Source organism: Dendropsophus ebraccatus, chromosome 4 (genome assembly GCF_027789765.1).
Source record: "Dendropsophus ebraccatus isolate aDenEbr1 chromosome 4, aDenEbr1.pat, whole genome shotgun sequence".
Taxonomy (NCBI): Eukaryota; Metazoa; Chordata; class Amphibia; order Anura; family Hylidae; genus Dendropsophus; species Dendropsophus ebraccatus.
The window spans coordinates 23,601,885-23,610,282 of record NC_091457.1 but is presented as its reverse complement, the minus strand read 5'-3'; the positions used below and the strand labels follow the sequence as shown (position 1 = coordinate 23,610,282).

Genomic DNA, 8,398 nt, shown 5'->3' with positions numbered 1-8,398 from the left:
TCATCTCGGGAGTGACAGCCCGCTCAGCCAATCACTGGCTCGTTTTGGGTCTTTAGCTAGTATCCATGCTAGTTTCTGCTGCTAAAAGAACCCTAGGGCAGCGTGGAAAAGAAGTGTAAGGTCAGCTAGGAGCAAAGGTCTCCTTTCTCGGAATAGAACGGCAAAAATTTGGTAGAAAGAAAGGCACTGCTGAGATTTGAACTCAGGATCTCCTGTTTACTAGACAGGCGCTTTAACCAACTAAGCCGCTTCTGCTGCGGAAAGCCAGAAAATGATACAGTGCGAAGCCATGATTTCGAATCACACAAACTCTGATGACTTTTTGGAGCAAATGCTGCATTCTCTTTTTCTTCCTCTCAATGCATAAGACGGAATAAAGAGATTGAAGGGATACCAGGAAAGCGCTATCGGGAAAGCTGCAATTGCTTCATTAAGTCATGAGATGTTGTATAAATGCAGATCATGGCTTCACACTGGCCTGTTTGTTGACATTGTGTGGCTCGAGGCGCTGTGGCTTATTTGGTTAAAGCACCTGTTTAGTAAGAAGGAGATCCTAAGTTCAAATCTCAGCAGTGCCTATTTTTACAATTCTAGTCCAAGAAGGAGACTTTCGCGCGTAGCTGACATGGAACTTGTCTTCCACCCGGCCCTAGGGTACACTGAGCAGGGGAAACTGTATGGATACTGGCTAAACGCCCAAAAGATGGAAATGTCATTGTCTTCTTAACAGGATAGCATGGAACACCACGCATGACAAATTAAAGAGGCAAAGCAAAGCCCTCACTTGGGGTTGTGTTTGTTCGACCTTACTAACTATGCAACTATGATGAAGGATTGATTTGTTACATGCTGCATCCTTCACGATTGCTGATGGTGAACATCTCTGGTTGAGGCATCCACTTCCTGTGCTGACGATAAAGAAAGAGCAAAGCAAGTTTCCGCCTTGAAAGAAGCAGAAGAAATCGACGAGGATGGAATTCGAAGCGATGCATGCAGAGTACAATGGATTAGCAGTCCATCAACTTAACCACTCGGCCACCTCGTTGACAGAAGACATCTCTTGTCTGTTGACAGATGCCAAAAGCAATCTGAACAAGTCTTTGGCTGAATTTTCATTGAAGGCGGTACATCAGCCGCTGCACGTGGCCCGTTTTACCGGCTTTCCTAAGCTTGAGCATGTGGCGTTTTGACTTAGTTGGTTAAAGTGCCTGTCTTGTAAACAGGAGATCCTGAGTTCGAATCTCTGCAGTGCCTTCCATTCTATGCAGTTTTTGCCACTTTATTCTTAAAAGGCGATGCTCGCCCATAGCGGACCGCCAGACTTGTCTGCCCCTAGGGTACTCCCAGCAAAAAAGTCTGCATAATGGCTAAACACCCAATAGCAGGCAATGGCATTGGCTTCCTTACAGGATAGCAAGAAGCACCATTGCTTTAACCACGCGGCCACCTCGTCTACATCAAGTGATTTCACCTGCTGCTAGATTGTGAAAACCATTGGAACAAGGCTTTGGCTGCTTTAGCATTGAATGCAGTGTCTATCAGGCACTGGCTGAGTGGAGATTAACTCCTCTACTACACTACGTAAATCTTTTTCAAAGATGAACCAATGCATAGGGCATAACGATTGGCCCACTCTAATTCTTACTCATGGCTCTGATGGCGCTTTCCTGGTACTCATTCAATTTATTTATTCCGTCGTATGCATTGAGAAGAAAACAGGGCGCTCTCCATGCTGTGCTAAGCTGTGGATCAGAGGCTTATGGAACCAACAATCTCTAGCCTACTACGTCATTCTCTACTGTCTGCATTGGATCTGCTTGGTCTGTTTCTTCAAGCCTGTGAAGAAAAAGAGAAAGATGCAATTTCTCCATAAAGTCATGAGATGTTGTATAAATGTAGATCATGGCTTCGCACTGGCCTGTTTTGTGGCCTTGGGTGGCTTGAGGTGCTGTGGCTTAGTTGGTTAAAGCGCCTGTCTAGTAAACAGGAGATCCTGAGTTTGAATCTCAGCAGTGCCTTTCTTTTCTTTTTTTTTCTCCCTCAATTTTTGCAATTCTAGTCCAAGAAGGAGACGTTCGTCCGTAGCTGACATGGAACTTGTCTTCCACCCGGCCCTAGGGTACACTGAGCAGGGGAAACTGTATGGATACTGGCTAAACGCCCAAAAGATGGAAATGTCATTGTCTTCTTAACAGGATAGCATGGAACACCACGCATTACAAATTAAAGAGGCAAAGCAAAGCCCTCACTTGGGGTTGTGTTTGTTCGACCTTACTAACTATGCAACTATGATGAAGGATTGATTTGTCACATGCTGCATCCTTCACGATTGCTGATGGTGAACATGCTGTGCTAAGCCGTAGATCAGTTGCTTATGGAACACAGGAATTTTGACACTTACCTACCGGGAAATTCTTGTTCTTGTTAGTCCTACGGCGGCACACAATGGGTTAAGTCTGGATCCCGAGTGCAAGGCAGAAGAGACATGCTCAGCAGTAACCAATCAAAAAAGGTCACATGGTATAAGAGGCTGGATTAACCACACAAACACAGAGTTCGTATGCAGTAGTAATATTTAATAAGGGTGGGCGTGTTTTTAATAAGGGTGGGCGGGAATTTCCCGGTAGGTAAGTATCAAAATTCCTGTGTTCCAGTTAGTCCTACGGCGGCACACAATGGGAATTGCACAGCAGTTTAGAAATAATAGGGGGGGGTACAAAAAAACAGTACTTATGACTTCAGCACTTTAGCGCCTAAGGCTGTCTCCCCAGAGACATTCAATCTGTAGTAATTCACAAATGAAGAACTGCTTGACCACGCTGCTGCTCTACATATCTCCTGCAGGGATACGTTTGATGATTCCGCCCAGGAAGTTGCGACAGCTCGGGTCGAATGTGCCATCAGATGGGGCCTGAAGATCCTGCGCTGAATAGCTGAATGCTATTGTATTTTTAATCCATCTGGCGATTAGGGCTTTTGAGGCTTTGAGCCCTTTGGATCTTCCGTCATAAATAAGGAATAAATTCTCTTCCCTCCTGAAGTCTTCCACTCTATCTTTATAGATGAGCACTGCCCGTCTGACGTCCAATAGATCCTCTCCTGAATCTGTTACAGGAAGTTTTGGCAGAATGATCTCTTGATCAATAGAAGATGTTATCTTCGGAATAAACCCCGGAATGGTCCGTAGATATATAGCGTCACCAAGGTCTCTAAAGTATGGTTCTCTGGACGATAGAGCCTGGAACTCACTCACTCTACGAGCTGAGGCGATTGCCACAAGAAATGTGGTTTTCCATGTCAGATGCTGTAGATCGGAAGACTCTAGAGGTTCAAATGGAGGGTGTTTCAGCGCTTCCAATACAATTTGTAAGTCCCATGATAGAATTGGGGGTTTTACCGTAGGTCGGATATTCCTGACCCCCTTCAGGAATCTGGAGACTAATGGCTCATTAGCAAATCTTCCACCAAGGAGGGAATTTATGGCTGCGAACTGTACTTTCAGTGTGTTCAGTTTCAGACCCTGATCGAAACCCTTCTGAAGGAAGTTTAGTATTGATGTGAGAGAAAAATCCTTGGAGTTGGAGGTAAAAACCTTCCAGATGCCTTCAGACTTCTTCCTAGTACTTGCTCTTCTAGAATTTACCATGGTTGAGATGGTGTTTTCAGCAAGACCTGATTCCCTCCAAGCAGTCAGTTCAACCTCCATGCCGCTAGCTGGAGGAGGCTGATGTTGGGATGATGAAGACCTTTCTGGATTAGGAGGTCCGGTGTGCATGGTAATTTCCACACTTTCCCGTTCGCCAGAGAGCAGGCTAGGGAGAACCAAGGCCTGCGAGGCCAGTATGGCAGAATCATAAGGGCTGATGCTCCTTCTTACTTCACCTTCCGAAGAGCTATCGTGATCAGTGCTGGAGGAGGGAAGGCATAAATGTAAGTCTTTGTCCACGAAATCGATAGACCGTCTAGGAATGTCGGATGGTCTGACTGGCTTCTTGAGCAAAAGTTCTGGAGTTTTGCGTTCGCTCGAGTAGCAAAGACGTCTAATTCTGGGGTGCCAAACCTCCTCGTCGCTTGAAGAAATATCTTCTGTGAAAGTTCCCACTCGCCCGGGTGGAGAGAATGCCTGCTTAGCATGTCCGCCGTGGAGTTGAGTGTACCTTTGATGTGAACCGCTGATAATCCGGAAAGATGAAGCTCTGCCCAGGAAAATATGGCTCGATTCTCTTCTAGAAGAGGGAGACTCCTGGTACCCCCTTGTTTGTTCAGATAGAATACTGACGAGAGGTTGTCGGTCGGAACTAGGACATTGCGGTTGTGGAAAAGACGGCTGAAATGAAATAACGCTAGCTTGATATCGGGACGCATCTGTCGTGAGGACAATCCTCTCCTCTTGGATAAGAGGGATACCTTTGTGAAAAATCATAGGGTTTAGCTACCAAGCAAGATCCCTCCGAGTTCGATTCGAAATAGATATCGGATGGTGTAAGGAGAAGTGGTTCTTGTCCCAGGCTGTTAGTATCTCCATTTGAAGCAAGCGGACATGTGCTCTGGCCCACGGTACTGCATCCAGTGTGGATGTTAAAGTCCCTAATACCGCCATGGCAGTCCTCAGAGACACTGACCGTTGCAATCTCAAGTTGAAAACTTGTTTGATGAGTCTGTTGATTCTGTCGTGTGACAGAAAAATCTTCATCTGTACTGTGTCTATTTGGAAGCCCAAGAAAACTAGTGTCTGTGAGGGGACTAGCTGTGATTTCTGATGATTTATTAGGAAACCATGATCTTGCAGCAATCCGATCGATAGTTGGATGTGATGGTTCAGACATGAAGGGGATTTGGCTATCAGCAACCAATCGTCCAAGTAAGGCACGATCCTCATGCCCTTGAGCCTGAGTACAGCTGCCAGTACTATCGAGATCTTTGTAAAGACTCTTGGCGCTGAAGATAGACCAAATGGTAGGCACGCGAATTGGAGGTGGTGAATCTGGTCTCCTAGCTGCAGAGCCACCCGTAGGTACTTCCTGTGACAAGGAGCGATAGGGATATGCAGATATGCATCTGTCAAGTCTATGAAGGCCAGATAGTCCCTTGCGTTGATAAGTGGAATGACCGACTTGATGTTGTCCATCTTGAATGACAGCTTCCTCATGAATTTGTTGAGGGGCATTTTGTTTGGGCACCAGGAAAATACGGGAATAAAAACCGCTTCCTCTTTCTACCGGAGGTACTGGTTCCAGAGCTTTCTTGGCGATGAACTCCTTTACTAGAAGAAGAAGGTTTGGGTCTGTCATTTTGTTCAATAGAAACCTGTTTGGGGGAGAGGAAAGAAGCTCTAGACAGTAACCGTTTTGGATTACTGAGAGTACCCACTTGTCGCGGGTGGCATTCTTCCACTGGGGGAGAAACCACTTCAGTCGGCCTCCCACCGGTAGTGGGGGTAAGGTGGCGTCATAACTGTCTGTCCTTTTTGGCCGGAGCCTTCCCCTTGGAGGAAGAAGATGCTGGTCCGGACGGCCTGGCTTTAAAGTGTCTGAATCGATTAGCCCTATAGTCCTTACGGGCTTTAGGAGATGCCTTTGTTTGCTTTTTGTTTCTAAAAAAAGGTTTTTTAGGCATGGGAAACGTAGTCTCCTTGTTCTCATGTAAGTCCTTTAAAATTCCCTTTAATTGAGGACCAAACATAGACTCAGGTTGGAATGGTAGAGAACAGAAATGATGTTTTGATGCCACATCACCTGGCCACTGTTTCAGCCACAGACACCTTCTTGACGAATTCGCTGCTGTCATTATTTTGGATGACAGCGCCAAAGAATCAACAGGGGCATCACAGAGAAATTCCGCCGCGGCTTTAAGAGTGGGCATCTTTTCTAAGATCTCTCTTTTTGGAACATCCGATGCCAAATCCTTTGTGACCTCACTTAGCCACACCCTTAGGGCACGAGCCACTGGAATTGATGATAAAGCAACCTTAGATGAGGCTGCTGCAGCCGTATAAATCCTTTTGGATAAGGTATCCGTTTTTCTGTCCAACGGATCCTTCAGCATGGTGGAGTCCTCAGCTGGAAAAATTGATTTTTTTGCTAGCTTGATAACAGCTTGATCCACCTTAGGGGGTGTGTCCCATGAAGAGGTATGGGCTTCCTCCAGTCTATACATGGATTTGAACCGGGACCCCACGTCCAAGCGCTTTTCCGGCTTATTCCAGTCTTTTCTGTGCCATTCATCTAGAAGAGGGTGGGAAGGAAACACTCTACCCTCCGATGGAGGGAAATAATATAAGGCATCACGTGATGCTTTATCCTTAGTGGATTTATCTGACTCAAGTGTACCTTTGACAGACTTTATCAATCTGGACACATCATCCTTATGAAAAATGAAATAGTCTTTAGACTCTTCTTCTGAGTCTGAAGAGGAGTCACCACCATTATTAGAATGTGTAGGGGAAGCAGCAGCTCTAGCCGACTTTATTCTTTTAGCTGCGGGACCGCCATCCCCAAACATGTTATGTAGTTCACTTCTGATTATATCTCTGATAGATTCAGACAATGAAGGATCAGGTGTAACAGGATCAGGTGTAGCAGCTGTGCATAGTATGCAGATGTCAGTGGGTGCATCATCAGGAATAGTTCATTACATTTATTGCACACTCTATGTCTACATTTAGTAGCACACTTTCTTACAGGCGAAGACATGCTGAAGACAATCTGAAACAACAGATGCAAACAACCCTGAAGCCTTTATTACACATAACAAAACAGACAAGGGGGCTCAGAGAGCCATTACTTACTCAGTACTCTGGGGGAGACGGCTGCCTGGCAGTGCGCAACCTGATCAGGCAAACACTTCCTTAAAAAGGAAAACTCCTCCCCCAATGAGGATTGACACCGCCTCTGGATTGGCCTGGCAAGGCAAGCCTCCAATATACCAGGAATAATAAAAACATTATCCCGGGTCAGTCCTTACAACCTGTAAAGAACTGCAATAATATACAGAAAAGGTTAATTGGAAACTGAGTGTACTTATCTATAACAGAGCGGCTGCAGTCCCTGACTTCCGGGACGCCGCTCCACGTATCCTGACCGCGGGAGTCCACATCAGCGCGGCAGGAAGATCCTGGCGCGCTGGAACGCATGGTGGACCGCAAACGGTGCTGAATCAACGGCCGCCGGCGTCCGCGTGTATCAGCAGCGGGAGGCATCATACATCGGTAACTTGGCACCAAATATGAAACAGCCAATGAAAAACAACAAGGCGTAGCCTTACCTCCACATCGGACGCGCTTGAAAACAATAACAGCGCCGGGTGCAAAAAACACGCAACATTATCCAATCATGATAGATGTTCACACATCCCATCCCGTAGTCAGTACGTCCTGTCCCGATCTCAAAGGAGTATTCAGGCAGGAGACATACATAAGAATAAATGTATGAGGTCCGCACACCGAGATTTCAATCTACGTCCTGAAGTCTTCCATCGGTCGTCTTCAGTGCGGACCGGGATCGCAAAGAAAATTGGAGAACTATACACTATAGCTCTGGGTCCAAGTTCTGATCCCATCCAGGGCATGACAGAACGAGGCAAACTGCAGCACTGCAGCCTGATCTCCAAGTCTGAAAACATGCGTTGTGCCAGCAATACACTGCTCAGGCAAATCTATAAAAAACACAAGAAATAAATGTAAATTAAGTGTGATAACACATAATATATCTCTTCATACTTGCAGAAGGAAAAAACTCTGTGTTTGTGTGGTTAATCCAGCCTCTTATACCATGTGACCTTTTTTGATTGGTTACTGCTGAGCATGTCTCTTCTGCCTTGCACTCGGGATCCAGACTTAACCCATTGTGTGCCGCCGTAGGACTAACTGGAACCAACTATCTCTAGCCTACTATGTCAATCTCTTCTGTCTGCATTGGATCTGCTTGGTTTGTTTTCTCAAGCCTGTGAAGAAAAAGAGAAAGCTGCAATTGCTCTATTAAGTCATGAGATGTTGTATAAATGCAGATCATGGCTTCGCACTGGCCCGTTTTTTGACATTGCGTGGCTTGAGGCGCTGTGGCTTAGTTGGTTAAAGCGCCTGTCTAGTAAACAGGAGATCCTGAGTTCAAATCTCAGCAGTGCCTTTCTTTTCTTTTTTTTCCCCTCAATTTTTGCAATTCTAGTCAAAGAAGAAGACGTTCGCGCGTAGCTGACATGGAACTTGTCTTCCACCCGGCCCTAGGGTACTCTGAGCAGGGGAAACTGTATGGATACTGGCTAAATGCCCAAAAGATGGAAATAAAATGAACAAAATAGAAAAGGACAGCGCTCCATAGCGCGGATCAAATTATAAGAGACAGAGAGGGACCAACATGCAAAGAGACCCTCACCTGATGAGGTTGTGCTAAAATAAGAGGCA

General features: G+C 45.9%; 2 non-coding genes across 2 annotated transcripts; both read left to right on the top strand.

Annotated features, from left to right (window-relative positions):
* The first annotated feature begins 1,944 nt into the window (after positions 1 to 1,944).
* On the top strand, positions 1,945 to 2,018 carry TRNAT-AGU (transfer RNA threonine (anticodon AGU)). The gene has a single exon. It is a non-coding gene; the product is annotated as a tRNA-Thr (tRNA).
* A 6,031-nt stretch (positions 2,019 to 8,049) lies between these two features.
* On the top strand, positions 8,050 to 8,123 carry TRNAT-AGU (transfer RNA threonine (anticodon AGU)). Its single transcript has one exon. It is a non-coding gene; the product is annotated as a tRNA-Thr (tRNA).
* Positions 8,124 to 8,398: the final 275 nt, after the last annotated feature.